At 41.9% G+C, this 24,931-nt stretch overlaps 1 long non-coding RNA gene across 3 annotated transcripts in view; it reads right to left on the bottom strand.

The window, feature by feature from the left end:
- Positions 1-449: 449 nt before the first annotated feature.
- Positions 450-24,931, bottom strand: part of LOC131819926 (uncharacterized) — an 84,333-nt gene continuing 59,851 nt past the window's right edge. The window contains exons 1-3 of one of the 3 annotated variants that reach the window (XR_009349385.1): positions 20,175-20,261; positions 11,628-11,687; positions 450-650 (exon numbers count right to left, since the gene is read on the bottom strand). This is a non-coding gene — a long non-coding RNA (uncharacterized LOC131819926). Of the gene's footprint in view, positions 651-11,627; positions 11,688-13,937; positions 14,044-20,174; positions 20,262-24,931 lie in introns of those variants that run through there. The other 2 variants (XR_009349387.1, XR_009349386.1) reach the window with 2 other exon arrangements.

Raw genomic sequence — 24,931 nt, 5'->3', positions numbered from 1 at the left:
AATACCTGGTATCAAAAGATGGGAAGGCAAAGACTGGAAGCAGTGTTGTGACCATTGGGTCCAGCCCCAAACTATGAAGAAAACACAAAGTGTATAAATCTGAGTAAGTATATATTTACACACCTTTTTAAATAGGTTGTTATCAAAGATTTAATCAATGGGTAATATGCTTCTCGTGGCTGGGAAGCATCAGTTGCCATATATTAAAAACAAAGAAAAGAGGTGTCTGGGTGGCTTCCTCCATAAGTGTCCCTTCTTTTCAGGTCATGATCCCAGGGTCCTGGGATGGAGCCCCACATCAGGCCCTATGCTCAGTGGGAAACCTGCTTCTCCTTTTCCCTCTGCCCTGCTTATAGTTCCTCTTCCTGTCTCTCTGTCTGTCAAATAAATAAAATATTTAAAAAAATACAAGAAAGAAAAAAATGTTTTTAAAAGGTCTTTTTTTTTTTTTTTAATTTTCTAGGGGTGCCTGGAAGACTCAGTTGTTTAAGCAGATGTTTGCCTTTGGCTGAGGTCATGATTCCAGTGTACAGGGATCCAGCCCTGCATGGGACTACTTGCACCCCAAGGAGCTTGCTTCTTCCTCTCCCTTTGCACGTGATTCCCCCTGCTTGTGTGCTTCTTCTTCTTCTCTCTCTCTCTCTCTCTCTCTCTCCTGCTGTCAATAAACAAAATAAAATCTTTTACTAAATAAATAAATAAACAAACAAATAAATAAATAAATAAATAAATCTACTTTCACTCTAGGTCCCTTAACAAAAATTGGTACTGCTTTATTTAAAAAAAAAAAAAAAAGATAATTTAGAAAGATGCTTCCAGAGTTAAAAAGCTGTTTTGTTTCTTTGTCAGGATTAAATATATAAGTGCTTTAAAAAGTAAAAGAAAATATATGCTATATTAACACTAATCACACTATAACTTTGGTGGTTATATCAAGATAATGAAAAGTGATTTTAAAGCAAATTTCATTATCAGACATAAAGATCAATTCAAAATTACAGAAGAGTAAAAGGATGAATTCATCAGGGAGTATAATAATTCTTGACTTTTAATACTTAATAACAGGGCACCTGGGTGGCTCCGTGGGTTAAGCCGCTGCCTTCGGCTCAGGTCATGATCTCGGGGTCCTGGGATCGAGTCCCACATCGGGCTCTCTGCTCAGCAGGGAGCCTGCTTCTCTCTCTCTCTCTCTGCCTGCCTCTCTGTCTACTTGTGACCTCTGTCTGTCAAATAAACAAATAAAATCTTTAAAAAAAATACTTAATAACTGATTTGGGGATATATAGGGAAAAACTAAGAACAAAAATCATAACTTCTACCTTAGAAGAGAAATGGAAAAAAATTTCAACACCCTTATTTTAAGATTATATAAGATTATATAGACAAATGGTCATCAAATTGGTAAGATATGTAAGACTTGAACTAAATTATCAACTAACTAGATATGCTTGATATTACAGAACACTCCCAACAACTGCAGACTACATATATCTTAATCCATGATTTTCTTTGCAAAATCAACATTGATAATGTTCTAGTCATACCGCCGTGTACCAGGAAAGAAGTAGCATATTTCTTGAAAAACACAGCTATCAAAGCTCCATTGAGAAACCGTAAAGATGGAGAAGGGATTTGCAAATTATATATCTGATAATGGACATCTACTCTGATTATTAAAAAATGAATAAAAATAAAAAACCTTACTAATAACCAAACAGAGTATCCAATTTTACATGTGAAGAACATTATTGAAGAGACATGTCACCAAAAGTATATGGATGGCTTATAAGCACATGACAAATTTCTCAACATTTAGACATTGAAGAAATACAAATTAAAATCATAATGAGACATGCTTACATATCTATTAGAATGGCTAAAATTATGAAGGCTAATTGTACTTCGTCTGAGCTCGATTGGGAAGCAACAAAAAATCTAAACTGTTGTTGGCATATATCATGATACCACCACTTTGGAAAATAGTTTGAAAATTTTTTTAAATGCAAAATATGTTGCAGTTACACAAATAGCCATTTTACTTCTAGGCATTCAACCAAGAGAAACAAACCCTATGTTCATACAAGGACTTGTATATGAATTTCATAGCAGCTTTATTTTTAAGAATTGAAAACAGTGGAAATGTTCATCAATGTCCATCAATAGAGCAAAGACAAATTATGATCTTTTCATTAAAGAGATTACTGTTCAACATCAAAATGAACTATTTACAATTGGAGATTCTCAAAGTAATGATGCTGAGAAAAGAAAAGCCAGACAATGAATAGTATATACTGTGTGATTCCATGACTATAAAAAATCAAGAAAATACAAATTTATATATAGTCACAGTCATCAAATATATTGGTGTGATTTTAGTGCCTTCTTCTGTGCTCCCATAGCTTCCTCCACTTGGATCTCCGAGCATTTGTTACACCATGTGAAAATATGAACTCTTTTTCTTTATTCTGTATTACTAGAATAAGAATCCTTGAAATTTTATGGACATTTGAACTCTCCGTTATTAGCAGAAATTCTATCACACAGTAAGTTTCCAAATATAAAAGCCAGAGTTTTACAATGACTTCTAAGCTTTTACATGATCTAGCCACTCATTTAACCTCTGTGACCTCTTTCCCTGCTACTCTTCAGTCACTCACAGTGGCCTCCTTGCTATTCCTCAGATATGCCAGGCATGATCCAACCTTATGGCCTTCAAGATAGCCAATTCCTTTGTCTGGAGTGACCTTATTGCTGATAGTTCTGGGCAAATTCATCACCTTTCCATACCTTTGTTCAATTGTCAGCTTCATTGTAACTACCCTGATCTTCCTATTAAAAATTTTAACTCCCCATCCCCTGCCTAGCAATCTTGATTTTTCTCACCCTGATCGAATTTTTCTTTTTCCCCATTGTACTCATCATTTTTGAATGCACTATGCAATTTTTATTAAGGTGTATAGCTTTTGATTGTCTCACCCATTAAAATAAAAGTTCTACAAAGCCAAGTATTTCATTTACCAGTGTAGTCTGAAGTAATATCTGCCATATAATAGGTTCAGTAGACAACTGGTAAATTTCAAAATAAATTAATGTTGAGAGTATACTGAATTTCATAAGTCATTTCAATATTTTTTCCAAAAAATAAACTATGTAAAACATACTTTATATTTACTTTCAAAATATTTTATAGCATATAATGGACAATATACATAAGCCTTAAAGAAACAATCATATAAATAACCATTTCATACCTGCTTAAAAATTGCATAATACCACACTCCTAGATCCTCTCTGAACGCTCTAAAATAACCCATCAAAGGAAATACATTTTTAAAAATAACAGAGTTTTTGGCAAATAATTTAATAAAATTAAAGTTTCATTCATCTATGTAGATCATAATAAATGTTTTTAATAAGCATGAAATTATAACTCTGAAGTGTGCTAAAATGAAACCACCTGCGAAGGGTGAGAGAACAAAAATAAACATCATTTTTCCAAATAAGAGGAATTTATTGCCTTTGAATCAAAGCATGTGGATTTGTTCAAACTGGCAATAAAGGATTATGGAAACACAAACCATAGAAAGTCAGATTTTAGATTTCTAAAAGACTTCAAAGTGAAGAGTATACATTTTTTAAATGCTACATAATGCTACATAATGACAAGATGACAGGTTGTGACAAATAGCATTTTAAAAGCTCTACTCATAATGGAACGGAAGGTGTCATTTCCCTATAATTTTATATATATCATTAATTTACTATATCTGGATACAACATATTACCAAACAGATGTTCATCAAAGACTAAATCATTTCTAATGGAACATAATAATTTGAACCTACATGTATTAATCATTTTTTTCGATCTAACATTTATAGTCTCGCTAAACATTTTATCAGTTGTCGACAAAATTCAAATAAAATAGGATAAAAAGTCGTGTTTGGAAAAGTAGATTTTTTTTCAAATTTGCATTTAAATGAAAATATTTGCTGATATTTTTAAAACTTTAAATGTAATTTTATATATATCTGACCTATCAGATGATATAAAATTCTTAGAGAAAATATGACATATTTTTTTATCTTGGTTGAAGGTATTAATAAAGAGCAACTGTTTGTATTATTTGTATTGTGATATCTTAGTTAATAAACATGAATAACTGGTATAAAATATGTTTTTTTAAAAATTTTATTTATTTACTTGACAGAGATCACAGGAAGGCAGAGAGGCAGCCAGAGAGAGAGGAATGGAAGCAGGCTCCCTGCTGAGAAGAGAGCCCACTGTGGGACTCAATCCCAGGAACCTGGAATCATGACCTGAGCTGAAGGCAGAGATTTTAACCCACTGAGCCACCCAGGCGCCCTAAAATATGTTTTTTTTTTTATATAGAATTATAGTTCTTGCCAAAATATGGAACTAGCTGGAACTGAATGCCTCCTTCAAAGTCCGCTCTGGAGAAATTATGCAAGTGTAATATGGAACTATTTCAGATATTAACCAAAAACAAAGAAATGATGATAAATTCCTTAAAAGACTCAAAGTTGCTCTTGACTGGTATGTTTCAAGCTCTATTCCTGGTTTGAAGACAGGTTTTAACAGGCCTGTCACTGTAGAAATCAGCTGGATGTTTAGAGGCTATCAGAACTGTACAAAAACCTTAAAGGGGTAAGGACTTGAAAATCCTTTAGAGAGATTAGATCCCTAAGGCATTATTCCTCCACACATTTTCCTCCAATCAATTAAGACTGATGGATGAGGGGCACCTGAGTGGCTCTCTCATCACGTGGGTGGTGGGTTAAGCCTCTGCCTTCATCTCAAGTCATGGTCTCTGGGTCCTGGGATCCAGCCCCACATCGGGCTCTACTCAAAAGGAAGCCTGCTTCCCTCCCTGCTTGCCTGCCTCTCTGCTTACTTGTGATCTCTCTCTCTCTCTCTCTTTCTCTCTCTCTGTGTCCAATAAATAAATAAAATCTTAAAAAATAAAGGCTGATGGATGATAAATTATGAAAACTGCTCCCTCCAAATGATGCTTCTTCATAAGGATTTAAGAATTTAAAATTTTAAGAATTTAAAATTGAAACTTGATCATAGGATTTATCTTATAGAATAACATCAAGTGAAGGCAGTTATTATTAGTTCTTAAGTATTTGTGATTCTGAACTCTTGGCCTCATTAGTAAATTTATTTTTAAATTCTCCCATGGAGTGGTGATTGGCCTTCAGTCTTTCATTGATGTACATCATTGGGTCAAATGAGATGTGTGTGCCCAGAACTATATATAATCTTCTTTGTATTTCACTGGAGATGGCATTTCTGAGTTTTGTTCAATTGAATTTGGACAGATGTTTTAATAGTCACTTCTAGAGTTGGCCCTGGAGAATATCTTCCTTTTTTTCTCTTCCCGATTCTCTGAAAAACCTAATTCACATTATCACAGTGATATCACAATTCAAGTTTTTCCAAGCACTATAGCTGCAAAATAGAAGGAAGCTACTCAGAATGTAATACTATTGTGAATGATTGAGAAAGAAAACATTATTATAATTAAGCTACCAGGTTTCAATGTATTTTATTGTTGCTTAGAAAATCCTAGCATACCCAGACTTTACAGAGATTTGATGATCCGAAGAGGAGCTGAACTCATGGACCAAAATAACTATGCACATAAAAAGTACAATTACTTACCTAAAAAAGATGATGTGGTTAACTTTATATGGCAATCCAAGTGTTATTGGAACAGGAATATAAAAAAAAGCTTAGGGGCGCCTAGGTGGCGCAGTGGATTAAGCCACTGCCTTCAGCTCAGGTCATGATCTCAGGGTCCTGGGATCAAGTCCTGCATCAGGCTCTCTGCTCAGCAGGGAATCTGCTTCCCTCTCTTTCTCTCTCTCTCTCTGCCTGCCCTCCTTCTACTTGTGATCTCTCTCTGTCAAATAAAGAAAGAAAGAAAATCTTAAAAAAAAAAAAAAAAGAATGACTGTACTTTTAAAAAATAGCTTAAAAGGGGCGCCTGGGTGGCTCAGTGGGTTAAGCCGCTGCCTTCGGTTCAGGTCATGATCTCAGGGTCCTGGGATCAAGCCCCACATCGGGCTTTCTGCTCAACAGGTAGCCTGCTTCCCTTCCTCTCTCTCTGCTCGCCTCTCTGCCTACTTGTGATCTCTCACTGTCAAATAAATAAATAAAATATTTTTAAAAATAGCTTAAAAGTATATGATAAAATAATGATATACATATACAAAGAAAAGATACTATACTGTGAATATAAATTAAGTGAAAATTGTTGAAATAAAGAATACAATAAATGGAGACTAAGATGAATATAGCTGTAAAATGAATAAATGAGTTGGGAAAAACAAACAAACAAACAAATTAATGACTTCTGCCCAAATGCAGCAGAAGAGAAAAAAAAATAAAGAAAATATTTAAATAAGTACTGAGATAAATTTTGGAGAATTAAAGAAAGATAAAAGACACCAGACTTAAAATGATGCCAAACATGAGAAATCAGAAACAAAACAAAACAAAAACCACACACACAAAAAAACCACTCATATACATTATGGTGAGTTTTAAGAATATCAAAAACAGAGAAGAGCATAAATGATGCCCAAGAGAAGAACAGATCACCTAAAATGTACAAGAATAATACTGACAACAGAATTCTCAATAGTAATAGCATATAAAGGAGACAGCTGGGTGTTTGTATAGATGGAAAAGATATTTGAAACTAGATATTATACATCAACCCAAATTATTTTTTTTAAAGATTTTATTTATTTATTTGACAGAGATCACAAGTAGGCATAGAGGCACAGAGGCAGGCAGAGAGAGAGAGAAGGAAGCAGGCTCCCCGCCAAGCAGAGAGCCCGATGCGGGACTCGATCCCAGGACCCTGAGATCATGACCTGAGCCGAAGGCAGCGGCTTAACCCACTGAGCCACCCAGGCGCCCCCATCAACCCAAATTATTGATTAAATTTGAGAGCACAGTAAAAATACAATGAAGCATGTTAGGTCTTAGAACATTTATCACACAGCGACACACATTTTAGAAAACTTCCTTGGAGGACAGCTCAATTTAGATAGAGAAAACAGAATTATGTACTCAAAGGCACATTTTGAAGGAAGGATTGAATATAGTCTGCACTGCAAATATTCTTTAATCGTATGTTCTGAATTTCCTAAATTTAAGAAGTATTTGTTTAAATATTTATCTTTAAATAAACCCTAGGAGACTTTTTCTTGGATTCTGGAAAATCAGTCCATTGGGATACAAATCTTTTTGCCACTGATGGAAATTGCCTAATGTATTGTTACAGCAATTGTGATTTGCCAATACATGGGTGATGTGTGTGTGTTGTGTGTGTTTATTTTTATTTTTGATGGTTTTACTCTTCTATGAGATTTTTAAGTAGACATAATTTTAATAAATTATGATTTGTTGAAATTTATCTGAGGTTATATATAATAAAATGAAATTTGTGTGAACTAAAGAAGTGCGTCTCCATTTTTTTGTTTTAAGAGTAGACTGGTCTTTAAATATTGTCCAAAGAAGTACATTATATTCATTATTAAATTTGATAATATACAATAAAGTATTTATGGGCATATGGAACCATATCAAATTCTACTATTAATTCATATTAATAATTACCATAAGAGGAAAAAGGGATATTTTTCAAAATGAAAATTAGCATATTCTTCGGAATATGATATAGTGTTATTCACTGAACAGAGGGAACAAATGTCAAAGTTTAACACAGTTTACAGAATGTTTTAACATAAATTGAAATTTAAATCTGACCAAATTTCACAGTTTTAAGTAAAATGGTAGCATTTTATATCCTTGAAAAGTGGTAAGTGACCCAAAACATTGCTTAGAAAAACAAATTTAACACTACACTAGTCTGCGATGGTTAAGTGATGGTACAACTTGCCATTGTGTATCATCAAATGGTATATTTTTTTCTTTTGGTCTTGTCATTATATTTTATTTTAGCCATTCTGGTAAGTGTGTAGTGATATCTCAGTGTCATTTTAATTGCATTTCCTTGATGTCTAATTATGTCAAAATATATTATTTTGATGTTTAATGTTCTGAGCTTTCTCAGTTCAAGACCATGAAGCCACTTGGGAAAAATACAGTTGCAGATGCACTCATAGACCAACTCTTATTTAGAAATAAGAAGAAACATTACTACCCATTCCAACAAAAAATAGACTTGTTATGCAGTAGGGATTTTATAAATTACCTGACACAACTTATATAGTAAGATGAAATGGGACAGGTGGCTTCTTGCAGCTATATACAACATCATTTTAATTTCAATTTTCAGTATAATTTTTCCAAGGTATACACAGAATATATATTTAATGTAAATTGTGAACATTTTAAACTCTGTATATGGAAATTAATCAATCTTAAGTTTATAACAATCAAAATTAACGGAAGTTTATTTAAAATTAGTTAGCTTTCTCTGCATTGCAAGACAGAATAATCAAGAATTGGTAAGAAAAAAATAATCTCTGTAAAATTACCGGGGGTGCATTATTAAGTGTTCGGTAACCGATCAAACTCACAATTTGGATTGAATGGCAAGTGATTTTTAAAATCTGGAACTCATTGTCAATTTTTTTTTCTTCATTGTGTCTTAATAAATTACTCTGTTCATTTGCATGGAAGTGAAGAAAAATGCATGACATTTCATCTCAACACTAACACTTTTAACTGGCAACTCTGAATGTACTTTACAGCAGTGTCACAAAGTAAAGATCAATGATGTTTCATGAAATATTTGTTATAATTCTCAAGGAGATAGGGAGTTTGTGCAAAAATGCAAATCACTTTGCGACTAAACACATTGTTTATTTCAGCTAATTTTAAGAAAGTATGCTAAGACTCTCTCAAAAAAGGAAGCAATGATTTAGGTTTTCCTTCAAACTCCTTATCTAATCCTGAACCAACAGCACATAGTTCAAAGAGCAACTAATTGGAGCAGCTCCAATTTACACGTTTCCTAACAATGCTTAATTTAGTGGAATTTCTGTCCAATTATGTTAATTTGGTGTAGTGAAAGACAAACATTCAAAAAGATCATCCTTAATTTATATAGATTGCCAAACTCTGCATTTTCTGAATGACGCCCAGGAACGTATTTTCAAAAACAAACAAACAATGGCAGAACCACTATTATGTCATCTCTAGGCAGAAAGTGACTCAGAGCCTACATTACTCTCTACCTGAAAGTATACTGTAGGCACTGAAACTACTACCCTGAGTCTGTGCTATCAAATTCCTTAAGTTAGAAAGTTTTAAACCCGTCTGTGTGGGAGTATTTCATTTACAGATAGAGACTTGGTTGTTTATACATTTTCATACTTGATTTTTAGGGTGTAATAACTATGTTTTAAAATTCATGGTGGTGGGACGCCTGGGTGGCTCAGTTGGTTAAGCAGCTGCCTTCCGCTCAGGTCATGATCCCAGCGTCCTGGGATCGAGTCCCACATCGGGCTCCTTGCTCGGCGGGGAGCCTGCTTCTCCCTCTGCCTCTGCCTGCCACTCTATCTGCCTGTGCTCCTGCTCTCTCTCTCTCTCTAACAAATAAATAAATAAAATATTTAAAAAAAAATTCATGGTGGTTTTGAATACTGTTGGATAATTGTGCTAAAATGGTATATCCATTCATCCTAGGAAACAGAAATTATAGAAAGGTAGTGCTTTTCAGATCTGACATCTTTGAGTCATTGCAGTTTCAGTATAAATGCAATAGGAAAAGTGACATTCATGTTTATGATATTTTCTATAAATAAATTAGAATGTACTGGAGGCCTGATATAAAGTGGGATGCCTAAACTTCAGTAAGATCTTGTTTTCAATTCAAAATAAATTTTATTTTTTATTTTTTTTATAATGTCCCTCAATTTCAGATAAGTACCCCCCATTAGGTCCACTCCATTTTTTTTAAGATTTTATTTATTTTATTTGACTTATAGAGATCACAAGTAGGCAGAGAGGCAGGCAGAGAGAGAGGGAAGAGGAAGCAGGCTCCCTGCTAGGCAGAGAGCCCGATGCGGGGCTCGATCCCAGGACCCTGGGATCATGACCTGAGCCAAAGGCAGAGGCTTTAACCCACTGAGCCACCCAGGCGCCCCCAAAATAAATTTTAAAGTGAATTATGCACCTCTAAGTTCAGAGACAATAAACATCAACCAACACAATTAATAAGTTCTATTTCTTGAAATTTCGGGAGCATTGATAGTCTCATCTCCTGGAAGAACAACAGCTAAAATTTTTGGTCATGGATTCTTGCTAAAATATCACTTTCCCAAAGAAAATTAATCGAATTTTCATTGATTGTTATTGATCATGAAGAATATAACAACCACGATAAAAAGAATAGGAAAACCATGATATCTCATCTGTAAGGGCATGTGGAAAGTAGGAAATGCTAATAAAAATAACTACCATTATTTCCTAAGTTTACATAATATAACAGAACAAAAATATTTCATAACAATATTTTCTAGGCTCATTCTGATAACTCTTTTCTACATTCAAATTTAAAGGTTGAGGCATGTGATATATATTACACAAAAAACATCCCAAGGAATTTGTTAAAAAAAAAAAAAAACTCTTAATAAAGGACAAATGCAAAGGAATTTTTTTCTAATTTAATTAACAAATTGTGAATCGACTTACCTATTTCATCACAGTGTATCAGGCACCAATAATATTTTTTAATCGTCATACCTGATGCAATAGTTACCATCTTTCAGACATACTGATCAGGAACAAGCAAATAAACAAGAGCACTGTAGCTTAAGATCTACCTGCATAAATATAGGACTACTTCAGACAATCTCTTCACCACAACATAGCAATGAATAGAAATCATACATGCTCTGTAATGGACATACAGATGAGATAGAAGGGGATGGGTGTTAATATATGCAGAATCTTTATTAATTACATTGTAAAACATAATATGGAAAAACAGAATACAATTTTAGAAATACCCAGGTCACCATCATTGTTTTATTTTTATATGTGTAGATAAGGAGTTTAATAAACAATCCATGACTATTCAACTTCTTATATTTTGTAAATTTTAGCAAAAGTAACAAACCTAGCAACTAGAAAATTGTATCGATCTGCAAAATACAGCTTTGCCAGTATGGTAGAGGAAAAGCAAAACAAAATAAGTAAGAAAAGTTTAACATTTCACAAGAGTTTTACTTTTATTTTTTTATTTATTATTTTTTATTTTTCATTTATTATTTACTTCTATTTTCTACTTTATTTTAATGAAAATGTCATGACCATAACATAAAAGCAGAATTAAACCAACATGAGAAATTATTTTTTCATAAGTTATAATAAACTAGCTTGGTGATTCATTCAAAAATTATATTACAAACTTCAGTGTTCTTGCAGTAAGTATCACTGCATAAACAAATGAGTCAGGAGTCATAAACTAATGATGATTCTAAATGTTATTTAGAGAGACATTCTGTTCTTAATATATTTCAAATATTCTACACAAGGCAAAGTGGATCCAAGTAATCTGTAGGCAAAATAAGATTTTAGAGAAGTATATATTTCCAACAGTATTTATAAAATATTACCTTTATGTAAGGCATCATCCTGGACTTTGTGGAGAACACACAAAGGAGTAAGAAGTGGCCCTTCAAGAAACATATACAATATCAAGGTTTAACATGAAGCAGCATGTCTTCTCTAAGTAAAAACACATTGTACCAACTGACTTTACTGAAACTTTATATTTATTGCTCTCGTTTTAGGTCATAGTGTCCTTCTGCATGCAGGCTGCTATAACGGACATGATATAGACTGAATAGCTTATAAAGAACAGGAATTTATTTCTCACAGTTCTAGAACTGAGAAGTTCAAGACTAAGGAAGGGGCAGATCCAGGGAGAGCCCACTTCCTCATAGATGGCTATCTTCTCACTGTAAACGTACATGATGAATGAATCAAGAGAACTCTCTGGGGTCTCCTTTAAAAGGACTGTCATCCCACTTATGACCTAATCACCTCCCAAAGGCCCCTATGTTTTAATACTATCACTTCCAGAGTTAGATTTCATAATATGATTTTGGGAGACACAAACATTCACACCATAGTATATATAAACAAAAAAAGACACAAAAACAACAAACAACAAAAATTATTTTAACTACCTATTATTTTCAACTACATAAAATTTTAATTTGTTTCTATATAATATTAAATAACTCATTTGAGTGATTCACTTATATCCAATGCATCTGAGTGCAATTAAATTTGCTTACCCAACATATCCAGCAGCACATTTCTTCAGACTATCCCATTCCCCACCTTACAGGATTTACCACAATTAGAAGACAGGGGATAGAGGATAGATAGATAGATGTATACGTAAACACACTTGTACATACACATATGCACAATTTTCCCTGTTAATGATACTCATGCAAATAAAATTGAAGCTCAAGGAAACCTGTCTTGTGTGTTACTTAATATCCAGTTTTTAGTCAACATCCAAAAACAAATAATCCAATAAAAACCTGGATAGAAGACATGAACAAGTGTTTCCCCAAAGAACACATTCAAATGTTCAGTAGATACATGAAAAGATGTCCATCATCATGTATCATCAGGAAATTGCAAAGCAATACTAGAAAGACATACCACCTCACACCTGTCAGAATGGCTAAAATCAACACTACAAGAAACAAAAAGTGTTGGAGAGAATGTGAAAAAGTAACACTTGTGGGGGCTGCCTGGGTGGCTCAGTGGGTTAAGCCTCTGCTTTCAGGTCAGGTCATGATCTCAGGGTCCTGGAATCAAGTCCCACATCGGGCTCTCTGCCAGGCATGGAGCCTGCTCCCTCCTCTCTCTCTCTCTACTTGTGATCTCTCTCTGTCAAATGAATAAAATCTTAAAAAAAAAAGAAAAAGTAACAATTGTGAACTGTTGGTGGTGATGCAAACTGATACAGCCATATTTGAAAACAGTATGGAATTTCCATAAAATTTAAAAATAGAAGTCCTTTGTGATCCAACAATCCTGTTGGTGTGTATTTACCCAATGAATATAAGAAAACTTATTCAAAGGGATGCTAGCACCCCTATGTTTATAGCAGCATTATTTGTAAAGCTAAGATATGGAAAGAGCCCAAGTATCCATCAATTTATGAACAAATAAAGAATAAGTGGTATGTATATACAATGGAATTTTAATCTGCCATAAAAAAGACTGAAATCTTGCCATTTGCAATAACATGGATGGAACTAGACAGCATAATGCTAAAAGTGAAATAAGTCAGTCAGAGAAAGACAAATACCTTTACTCATATATGGAATAAAAGAAAAGGAAACAAACAAGCAAAGGGGAAAATAATAAGACATAGAAAGAGAAACAAAGCAAGAAACAGACATTTCATTACGGAGAGCAAACTGATGGTTACTTGAGGGGATCGGAAAGGAGTGATGGATTAAATAAGTGATGGGGGTTAATTAGAGCACTTGTCATGATGAGCACTGAGTGCTATATGTTATATTGTACACATGAAACTAATACAACCATATATGTTAACTAACTGGATTTCAAATGAAAACTTTTTTAAAATCCCAGTTTTTAGCTCACATTCTGGCTTACAAAAGGGATTTAGTCAGGAATTTGGAAATTAGTTAATGAACAAATAAGGGGTGAACAGGCAGTTGTTAGATAAAATTACTATCCCTTCTGGCATGATCTTATACCTTTTATCTAGAATTATTTTTAGCACATTAGACTCTTCTTATTTTATTTTGAGTCATTAAACAAAAATTTCCTCAAAAGACCTTAGACTCCATCCAATTTGAGCAACACTGTGAGAGAGGAAATGGTGTCAAAGAGGAAAAAAAAAAAAAGATGAAACTACATGTGTTTACTAGTGAATGCATAGTTCTTCCACAGAAGAAGCTCTAAATGGTCATGGCTCCAGCTTTATATGTGTTCAGTCATATGTTCAGAAGTAGGTAACACTATCAAAAAATATAAAGCATCTGAGATTATTTTCCCTTATTTGAAAGCTGGTGTATGAGTCTGCCGTGGTTTCTTGGGTGTTGATAGAAGACGCAGACTCATGGTTCAGAAATAATATAGTTTATTATTCACAGCAATAGAGGTAGCCAGAATATTAACAGTATTTGTGTGTGTGTGTGTGTGTGTGTGTGTGTTTGTGTGTGTGTGTGTGTGTGTGTGTGTGTGTGTGTAGGGGTGGGAGTTATATATCAGTTCTGAGCCTCAGTTCCCACAAAAAGAATCAAAACAGAGGCAGATAATATTTGCAAACACAACAGGTTAAGTTAAAAAAAAAAGATACTATTTCTGTCTTCCAAGTCTATTCAATACAACCATCTTCAAAGGATGGTCTAGAACAAATAATAAATGCAGAAATGTAAGCAACCAATTGAAAAGTGTCTCCCAAGAAACACACTTTGAGAGTCTTCATTTGACAAAAATACTATAGGATATTACATGGATCAGGTACATTGAATACTGGAAGGTTAAAATTACAAGGGACCAAATATTTTTAAGCAGTTCTGGCATCCAGTAGAGTTCAAATAGGTTTTATAAGATTGAGGAAAGAAGCCATCAAAACCTGGGCCCAGGGGCGCCTGGGTAGCTCAGTGGGTTAAGCCTCTGCCTTCGGCTCAGGCCATGATCTCAGGGTCCTGGGATCGAGCTCTGCATCAGGCTCTGTGTTCAGCAGGGAGCCTGCTTCCCCCTCTCTCTCTGCCTACTTGTGGTCTCTGTCTGTCAAATAAATAAATAAAATCATAAAACAAAACAAAAAACCTGGGCCCAATTTTCCCAAAAGTATGATTCTGATCCCAAAAGTATGATTCTGATTCTAGTCTCTATGATGTTATCCCTTGAAGACAATGTCTCTAATTGACTTGAATTAGTTTACTAAAGAGCATACCCCCATTTGTTGTAGGAGATGAACAATATTTTAACCTATGCTCACGTAAGTAACTTGGTGCATAATCCCTTTTCTATTAAACCATAGTGCAAGGACCAATGCCGCGTTTTTGAGAGAACCCCAAGCTATTTTTCTAGAATGGCCGTATGCCTATATATCAGGCGTCCTGTTTTCACTCCCTTTGTGGAGCACCTACCCTGGAGGTCATGTAATAACCAATGACCAAAAAACAATCAAAAAGCCCAAACATCCAGGTCGAAGTGCCATCCCTGCCTGGAGATGAGTAGACTGCTCAACAGATCCTGGGCAGGCATCTCAGCCCAGGCCTGTGCTGGGGAAGCTGGTTGCTGGCTTTGGGCGCAATCAGGAAGCCAGCAAACTGACTGGAGAGTGCAGCCAGGGTTAACAGGACTGATGACCTTTTCGCAGCCAGGCCATGGGCGGACACCCGCTCAGGGAGCCAGGCTAGGAGTCTGCCCAGAGCCGGCGCTGGCCACGCTTGCAGCCCCCCAGGGCTTCGGTCCCGCGCCCCAGCCCGGGCCGGCCTCAGGAGGGAGGGGGGCGGGGGCGGCGCAGAGAAGGGGCTTTGCTAATTGCCAAAGCGGGTAGTGAGCTCGGGGAGGACTCAGGAGGGATGGGGGCGGGGGCGGGTCGAGGGCGGCGGGAGAAGGGACGTTGCTAATTGCCAAAGCGGGAAGTAAGCTCTCGGAGGATGTGGCGGAGAGTCTGGGAGGAGGTGGAGCGGCTGGCGGAGGAAAGGCACGCAGCGCCGCGGTGCTGTGCTGCGGCCCAGTCGGGACTGCAGGACCCACCGGACTCGCCGTCCGTGGGCTCCTGCGTGAGGCCCTGCAGTCCCGCTCCTGCTGCCTGCTGCCCCTTCCCGCCCCAAGGCTTCTCCGAACCACCCTCTGCGCACAGGTAAAGTTACACCGCGCCGCGCCCTCACCAGGAGCAGAAAGCTGGGGATGCGACCTGGGGGCGGGGAGGGGGGTTGTCTAGGCCCAGCCTCCCAGGAACCCCAGGGCACCGGGACCACCCCGGACGCTGGGCCGAACCCGGGTCCGCATGGGGTCGGGCTGGGGACAGTGCCTTGCGAGGTGCCCCCCACCAGCGGGCGCACTAGCCCCCATCGTTGGGCACCCCCACTCCCGCGTGCTGAGGACCACCTTCCCTCCCCAGCCTTGGCCCCGCTGCTTTTGTTCTGGACTTGGGATCCCAGGTGGAAACTAGACCCTCAGACCTCCCTGGCAGCAAGGAGGGCAGGGAGGGATTCTTGGTCTTCTGCCCTGGCTCTTCCTCTCTCCCCATTCACAAGCCTTCTGGCTTCCCTTTCCTCTCCTCATTGTCAGTTTTATTAAATGGTTTTCTTCTGCATGTTGACCCGAAGAGCTATTTCATGAAAGAATATACACGAAACTGAGTCGGAGCCCACCTGTGAGAGCCCACCTGTAGAGGCCTTTCTTTAGAATGGTCTCTGGTTCTAGCCTCAGTTCAGAATACTGCATGTACCTGAGGACCTAGTCCAGATGTTTCTTTCATCTCTGACTTGAATTTGAAATCCTCCTCAGACTTCACCTTCCAGGATTTCTCCAGTCCTTGCTCTCCCACTGTCTTGGTGGGGATCCGCCATGAGTGTTGAACCCAGGAATGAATGAATGATATATACCACAGATCGCTGGGGCTTTGTCTTGTTTTGCTGAGGTTGGAAAGGCTTGGGAGAGACCCCCTGTATGCAGATACAGAGCAGCATGCAATTGCTTAGATAAACGTGATCCCCACTATATTGCTTGGGCATTGAACATTTCGCCCTTAACCTGTGGCTTGAGCAGTTAGGAGGAGACAATCTGGAGGTGAATCAGAAGATGGCTGAATCCACATGGTGGTGGTCTGGGTTTGGGAGATTTTCCTGGAGATTCAAACGAAAGATCTAAATTCTTCCAGTGGGGAGTGGTAAACATTTTATGGATGGGAGATGGAAAATAAATGGTCTGGTTAACCTTTCCCTCCCCCTCAAAACCCATTATTTGAAAAAACAAAAAGAGAAGTGAAGGGAGAAATCCTCCCACTCCCATCCCCACTCACCTCCATAGCCACCTCCTCTTCCAAGAACCGAACAAACAAGGTGCCAAGAAGTGTTAGGTACCAGCAGTGGTCTCAGATCTCATTCAAGGATCATGGTGAAAGGCATTCAGAGATTGTGGGGGCACAGGGATCCAATTAAGGGGGACAAGTTTAAGGTTTGCCTGGCCCCCTAAAAATTAATGGCACTAGAGAAGATGAGTTTTGGGAACTATAGGTTAATGGATACAATGTGTAAAAAGCTTCAGTGAGTCATGGTGGGAAGAGGCCATGAGGGCAGCAAATACAGTCTTAGATGATGTTATTAATAGCACTACAGGCTCTAGATTTCCTGTGGTGGCAAGACCAGCCCGGCCAAAGTGGATACTCACAACCTGGAACAGAGGGTCTTGGAGATCCCAGCACGTGAGTTATGATGAGAAGGTAAAATGATAGGAGGTGTCCTTTGGAAGGGCTGTCTCCTTGACTTTAAAAGGGAGAACCCACATCTGTAGGTGAAATCTTTTTGGCTACAAAGAGGGCCGAGGCCTCCTAAGGTCAAGGTCTCCTCGTCACTTGCAAAGATGTTGAAGAACATATTCAGACATTTCAAAGATGTCCTCATGTCCATCGGTTCCCACTCTGGAATTCTATCAATAAGGTGAGAGTTCCTCTAGTTGCAAAAAAGATCTAAAAAGACGTCCCTTTCTCATGTAATTTCTGTAACCTCCAGGGCACACCCACCTCCACCTTCCAGCTCTGTAATGAAGCCACAGCTGGTGCCAATTTGTGGAACTCCTTAAAGGCTATTCTCCCTTATATACCCCCGGACCAAGTTCCCATGCTCCCTCACCTGATTTCCTGCACTCACCTCCCACCTGGTGTGTTCACACCTGCAAGTGCCTTTTACCAACCCCTTTGCCAAAAGGCAGCCAGAGTGACCTTTCAAAGACCTATCAGTTCCTGGCATTTGTCTCCATAGAAATCTGCACTGATCTTCTAACAAATTCCCAGTCCTCCAAAGGCACCCATAATCCTCGCATCAGTTTCTTCATAGCCCTCCAACTGACTGATGCCTGTTCTGCCCCATCTCTCTGCCCTTCAACCACACTGCCTCCCTCTTCCTGTGGAGACCCCTCATGGCGCCTGCCTCCAAGCACAGGTGATTCCCATTGATGGGAAGACCCTCTTCCTCTCCCCTATCTCCCCACTCCAGTTACTCCCAGTTATTCCTGAGCTCACAAGCCCCATGGTACACACTCTCCATGCAGCCTGCTCTCTCTTTTCTAGCACTGGCCTCCGTTTCTAGCTGTGGTTGTGTCATGGATGTCCCTCCCCAGCCAGCCTCCAAGCTCTCCTTCCCTTTAGCTCCAACACCTGACACAGTGCCTGGCACGTAGTAAGCCCTGGCTAGCTTCTAAGAGCCTCACTGAGGGACTGAAAGCATTTTAAAAACGTCACCACGTAGGCTCCAAACTGTAGGCAGAAAAATCTTTGCCTGGATTGACATTTTAGAGACGTATTCGTCAAGTTGGATATGTTCACTGACTTTACCTTGTAAAATTAAAAAAAAAAAAAAAGGACCTCTGTATCGCTTCGCATCTAACGAAGGCACATGTATACTATTAGACCACGTTATGAGCTTAATGGAAGGAGACAAGATGTTTTCGCTAAGAAAATGTATAAGACTGTTGAGGTCAAGTGGGAGGAAACAGTCCGTTTGTTGGAGCATTGCTATCTTACTCTATCACAGCCACTCATAAAAATCTGACACGGGGTGAGTCAGAATTGTCTGTCGGAGATGAGTTAGATCTTGCTCATGTTCCTACAGACATGAAATCCAGGAATGAAGAAGGAGGCTTTGAAAGCCTGGGTTGAGGAGGCGGTGTGGTTCACTGCAATGAGCTAAGTGCCCAGGGCCACCGGAGGACATGCGGGCCTGTGTCCTTCCTTTGTTCTGGGGTCCCTCTTGCACCATGTGGTGAGGCTGGTGGCTGGGAGCAGCTCAGGACAGGACCCGGTGGCATCTTACCTCTCCCACCCTCCTGTGGGCTCCAGTGGGCTCCAGTAGGTCCCAGGGGACAGCCTGCCTTCCTTGCAAAGCCCAGTAGCACTGGGAGCAGAAACTGGGACCAAAGAGTGAGCACCCTGTTTGACAAGCTGGACCAGCCACCTCTTCTCCAGATGCAGGGGGAGCCCTGGCATGCTGACTCCTCCCTTCTCCCTTTCCCCTTTCCTCTCTTCCTCCCTCTTCCCTTCCCCTCTCTCCTTCCCTGGTGGTGCCCTTTCCCAATGCCCACTTCATCCCTTTTCCTTTCTACATGCCTGTCTTCCAGAGTTTCTTCTCTTTCCTCCCCATTACTTCCCTTCATCTGAATCTCCTCTTTGGTCCCTTTGTCCCTGCTCTCTGCTCCTCCTCCCCTTCCCTGGCCCCTGTTCCCCTCCATCCCGACTGCAGGCAGAGCTGGACTAACATGCTCACTTGCTAGCTCAGCCACCCTCCAGAGAATCACTCCTTGGTGGCCACCTTCCTGACCCCCTGGTCCCTTCTCCACTTGTTCAGATATTGCTCTGAAGTCTGAGGAGGACAGAGGCGGGGCTGCCACAGAATCAGGCCAGAGGAGAACCAAACCATGTGTCCACACTGTCCCCCAGCACTGCTGCTCTGAGAGCTTTCAGAGTCCTCAACAGGGTTAGGATTTAGGGGCTTCTTCAGAACCGGGAGTGAAAACAACCATAGGTCAAAAGAAAAGCTATGGCCCCCACACAAAAATAATAATCACAAATGAAAACTATGTAAACTCTGAAGTCCCAAAGTCGAAGAATTGCCTTGAATCTGTCGCCAGAAAGCACCCAAGGCCTCACTCTCTGGGTTCTGGGTGCCCTGGGAATGGCAGGAGGCTCTGACATGCTCCTGCCAAACGATGGGGGCTAGCCCGCCCACTGGCGGGGGGGTGGGGGTTACTTCGTGCAGCGCTGTCCCCGGCCAGACCCCTGGCGGACGGGGTGCAGGGAGGCGTCCGGGGTGTTCCCGGTGCCCTGGGGTTCGCGGGAGGCTGGGCCCCGACACCCACCCACCCCGCTCGTGCTCGTGGCCCGGGTTTTCTGCTCCAGGTGAGGGCGCGGTGCGGTATCACTTTACCTGTGAGCAGAGGGTCCTCCGGAGAAGATATGGGGCGGGGAGGGGCAGCAGGCAGCGGGAACAGGACAGCGCGGCCTCGGAGGCTAGGCTGGAGCACGGGAGCGCAAGGGCGGCGAGTACTGTAGGTCCTGCAGTCCCGACTGGGCCGCAGCACAGCACCCTGGCGCTGCGCGCCCCTCCTCCGCCAGCCCCTCCACCTCCTCCCGGACTCTCCTCTGCATCCTCCTCGAGCTCACTTCCCCCCTCAGGAATTAGCAAAGCCCCTTCTCCGGGCCGCTCCCGCCCCGCCCCCCTCCCCCCTCCCTCCTGAGTCCTCCGCGAGCTCACTTCCCGCTTTGGAAATTAGCAAAGCCCCTCTCTGCGCCGCCCCCGCCCCCCTCCCGCCTGAGGCCCGGGCCCTGGCTGGGGTGCAGGGCAAAGCCCAGGCGGGCTGCGAGCATTGCCAGCGCCCACTCTGGGCAGCCTCCTAGCCTGGCTCCCTGAGCAGGTGTCCTCGCGCGGCCTGGCTGCAAAAAGATCATCAGTCCTAAACGCCAGCTGCACTCTTGGGTCAGTTTGCTGGCTTCCAGATTGCGCCCAAAGCCAGGAACCAGCTTCCCCAGCACAGGCCTGGGCTGAGATGCCTGCCCGGGATCTGTCTGAGCAGTCTCCTCTTCTCCATGCAGGGATGGCACTTCGACCTGGATGTTTGGGTTTTTTGTTTGTTTTTTTTGGTCATGGGTTATTACATGACCTCCAGGGTAGGTGCTCCACAAAGGGAGTGAAAACAGGACACCGTGATATATAGGCATACGGCCATTCTAGAAAAATAGCTTGGGGTTCTCTCGGAAACGCGGCATTGGTCCTTGCATTATGGTTTAATAGAAAAGGGATTATGCACCAAGTTACTTAAATGAGCATAGGTTGAAATCGTTTACTGAGAGTAAATATGTAAAATAGTTATATTTTAACTATAAATCTATCATCAATCATAAATCTATTACACGAAGGTTACAGGCAATTGAAATGCAAGAGCACTCTCTTCAGGGTTTTAAATAATCCGTGTCTGTCTTGGCACATGAGAATGCAAAGATAGGAAATGGTTTGTAAAAGATCATATAATAGCTTTTACTAATTCTATTTATTTGACAGACAGAGATCACAAGTAGGCAGAGAGGCAGGCAGAGAGAAAGATGGGGAAGCAGGCTCCCCGCCAAGCAGAGAGCCTGATGAAGGGCTGGATCCCAGGACCCTGAGATCATGACCTGAGCCCAAGGCAGAGGCTTAACACGCGGAGCCACCCAGGCGCCCCCAGATGAAATACATTTCTGACTTAGAAACTCCATATAGAATTTTTTTGTCCATGATGACAACTGAAGAAAATGTGTCATCCCTAAACCTAACCTTAACCCCTAACAACGCTGAAACCTAAGCTGACCTTAAAGCCCAAACTAGAACCCTGAATCCCAAACCTGAAATGGAACCCAAAGCCTGTACCTGAGCCCTGGATCCAAGCCCTGAACCACGAACCCAAACCCTAAACCAGACCTCCAAGTCATGAACCCTGAACCCAAATCTCAGCATGAAGCCAAACCCCAAATTTGACCTTGAACTTTATCCCCTAAGCCCTGAGTCTTAAAGCCTAAATCATAAACTTAAAGCCCTAAACTATAACTCTGTTCCCTTGTCCTTCACTCTAAATCCTCACCCTAACACTAAACCCAAAGCCTGATCTAGAACTCTGACTAAAACCTGAACCTGAACCCAAATTCAAACCCTTCACCACACTTTGCTTATGCACTTGCCATTGATGGATATTTGCAGTTTCTACCTTTTGATTCTTGTGAACATTGTTTGGGTTGGGGGCTAGGGTTAGGGTCTTGGATTAGGGTAGGGTCCAGGCTTGAGACCAAGTTGAGGTCAGAGTGTGGGTCTGCATCAGGGCCATGTTCAGTGCCACTCTTTGGGTCAAGGACTGTTGTAATTCCACATTGTTTCCAATTCATTGTTCCTTAGCTATTTGGGGGGAAGTTGGGGGGTATTGGGCTCCATGCAGCTTGAATTTCCGGAATGAAATGGCGTCAGCTGGACCCCGGGAGGGAGCAGGACCTTCCACTGAAGGGTGAGCTCCCACAGTCCTGCACTGCCTTCCACCGCCTGCAGAGGGCGCCAGACCGCAGCTCCCGCCCTGAGCCCAGGCTGCGCAGCCACAGCTGGGTTCGGAGCCCCGGAGCCCCGCCTCTTCAGGACCCACTGTGGAGACTTCTGGAGAATGTGGGGCGCCTCCCACCCTGACAGGACAAGCTGAGGAGGGTGTGGCTCTGCAGCCACACTGACCGGACCCGTTGTGGAGGACGCGCCCACACTGGCAGCAGTCCGACCTCCTAAGGACTCTGGAGGAGGTGAGGAGAAGCCGCCTGAGTGGACTGTCAAGGGGTTCGTGGTCTCAGGACCCCACAGAGGAAGGGCGCCCTGTGTAGACACTGGGGCTTCCGTCGTTTTGTGTGAGGAGACGTGGCCTCCTGCTGTGCTGTGCGCGGGGCTGTGGGGTCCCCCCTTTCTGGGCTCGGGTGCTCCTCGGTCCTTGTCTGTGTTTGTGTGCTCGCGGATTCGGTTCCTGGGGCTCCTCAGATGGTCTGCAGTCAGGGAGCGTCCGCCTGCTTCGGTGCTTGTGCTCCCCCCACCTCAGCCCTGCGGGGTCCTTCCCGTGTCCACACCCACTCCAGGCTTGTGCCGAGTCCCGAAATTCAGGAGCCAGAGTGAGGACTCTGTAGACGGTTTTGGGGAGAGTAGGTATTTTCCCAGTGTGGGTTCTTCCCTGAGCACAGTGCCTCCCCATCTCCGTGTGTCCCCCTCCCTGTCTGTCGTCATTGTTGCAGGGCTGTCAGAGGACAGGTCTGTCACCTTCTTGGTTCAGGGGCCTCCCGGGTATCTTGCTGCCTTGGATGCAGGTGTAAATGAGATCGTTCTCCGTAGTCTCTTTCTGATGGTTCCTTCTGAGCACGTAGGAGTGCCACTAATTTGTGCATATTGATTTTTTTCCTTGCAAGTTCTTGAATGTATTAGTTCGATTTGCCTTAAACTCCATCTGCCAGTTATTTGACCAGCAGCATGGGTTTATTTGGGAAGAGCAGAGAATGGCAGTCTGGGCTGAGCAAGCTACGGTCCCATCACAGGCAAGTGCGAGAAACAAAGGAGAGGAACATTATTTCATGGAGGAGGAAGAAGTTGGGAAGGGTGCTTGAAGGAAAGTCCCCTGGAGAAAGGCAGAGTGATGGAGAATTCTCACCAGCTGAGCTGCAAAGCTCCTACAAAAAGTCAGGAGATGAACCTCCGGCTTCCCCTGTGGGGCCTGGAATTGGTGAGTCTCTCCTGTGGGGGATTGCAATGTGGGGTCTGTAATGGGCACTGAGCACCAGGCGCCCCCTTCCAGCCTCCCCTTCTGGCATCCCCCGTCCACTTTACTGGGGCTTCCCTTCCTGCTTTTGCACAGTTCTAACCAGCTTGTGGTGGAAGGTTGTGGAAAACTGAAATTCCAAGTCCACTGCTTCTACTGCACCTGAGATACAGGGGTCCATTATTTAATCCTCCCATGAGTCTCTTGCTAACATGTGTCCTCTCCATGTTGGGTGACCTGGATCTGGGAGGGCTTGGCCTCCATCCCAAAGTCTGATGTTCTCCCTGCTTCCGTGTCGTCGTGCTAACATGGATGTTTGGAAGAGTCATTTCCTCTGCGGTGATTTCAAAGTGCAGTCAGCTTGTTATAGCAGCACAAATACGTGCTGTCTCCACACTCAGATTCCCCAGCCGTCATTTCTTTACCACGTTTGCCACTTCACACGGGATGCTTCAGTGTGTTTGATCCCACACCAGGACAATGTCCTGCAGAACCACCACATAACCTGAAATGAGGAGATCATTACAGAACCCATCCAAGGGTTAGTGTTAGGGACCAGGGACATGGCAGGACTAACCTGAAGACCCCATGGAGAGCTGTCTGGGTGGCTGAGTTGACAGTGTACGTGAGGGTGTCTGGCTCTGGCTTTGTGTCCAGGAGTCAGCTCTGTGTGGGTGTGTCCTCAGCTGGGCATGCAGATTTCTGCTCCTCTGAATCCTTTCCGGAGTTCCAAATGGCACAGTTTCCTTCTGGGCGGCAGGCTGAGTCCTCTGGGATTGCCCAGGTGTCCCCAAATTGTAGGGCACCTACTGCAAGGCCTTAGGGGTCAGAATCCTGAGAACCAAACCAAAGGTTATGGTTAGGGCCCACCACATGGCAGGCCCGATCTGCCAGCACTCTGTCCATCTTTCTGGGGGAGGGGGCAGTCGAGGGATTTGTTCAGGGTGAGTGTCAAGCTCCAGGTTTGCATCCAGGGGCCTGCTGAATATGGGGGTGTCCAGAGGTAGGAATGCAGATTTCAGTTCCTCTGAATCCTTTCTGGGGTTCCAAATGGCATGGTTCCTTTCAGGGTGGCAGGGTGAGTCCTATGGTGTTCCTACTGTCTTCAATCTCTGAGGCTTTGGAGCCAGGCCGTCGGGGACAGACCTCTCAGGACAGAATCTAGGCTTAAGAGTTTGTGCCTATGGGCATGGCTGCACTGATCTGAAAGCACTGTGGCGAGGATCACAGGGGTCTGAGTTGAGAGCATGGTTCAGGATCAGTATCAAGGTCTGGGTTTGTGTCCAGGGGACCGCTGAATGTGGGGGTGGTCTCAGATGTTCAAGACGATTTCCCCTACTCTGAATCCTTTCCAGCATTCCAAATAGCCGGTGGCAAGCTG

The sequence above is a fragment of the Mustela lutreola genome, chromosome 17 (assembly GCF_030435805.1).
Source record: "Mustela lutreola isolate mMusLut2 chromosome 17, mMusLut2.pri, whole genome shotgun sequence".
Taxonomy (NCBI): domain Eukaryota; kingdom Metazoa; phylum Chordata; class Mammalia; order Carnivora; family Mustelidae; genus Mustela; species Mustela lutreola.
This window is presented reverse-complemented; position numbering and strand designations above follow the sequence as displayed.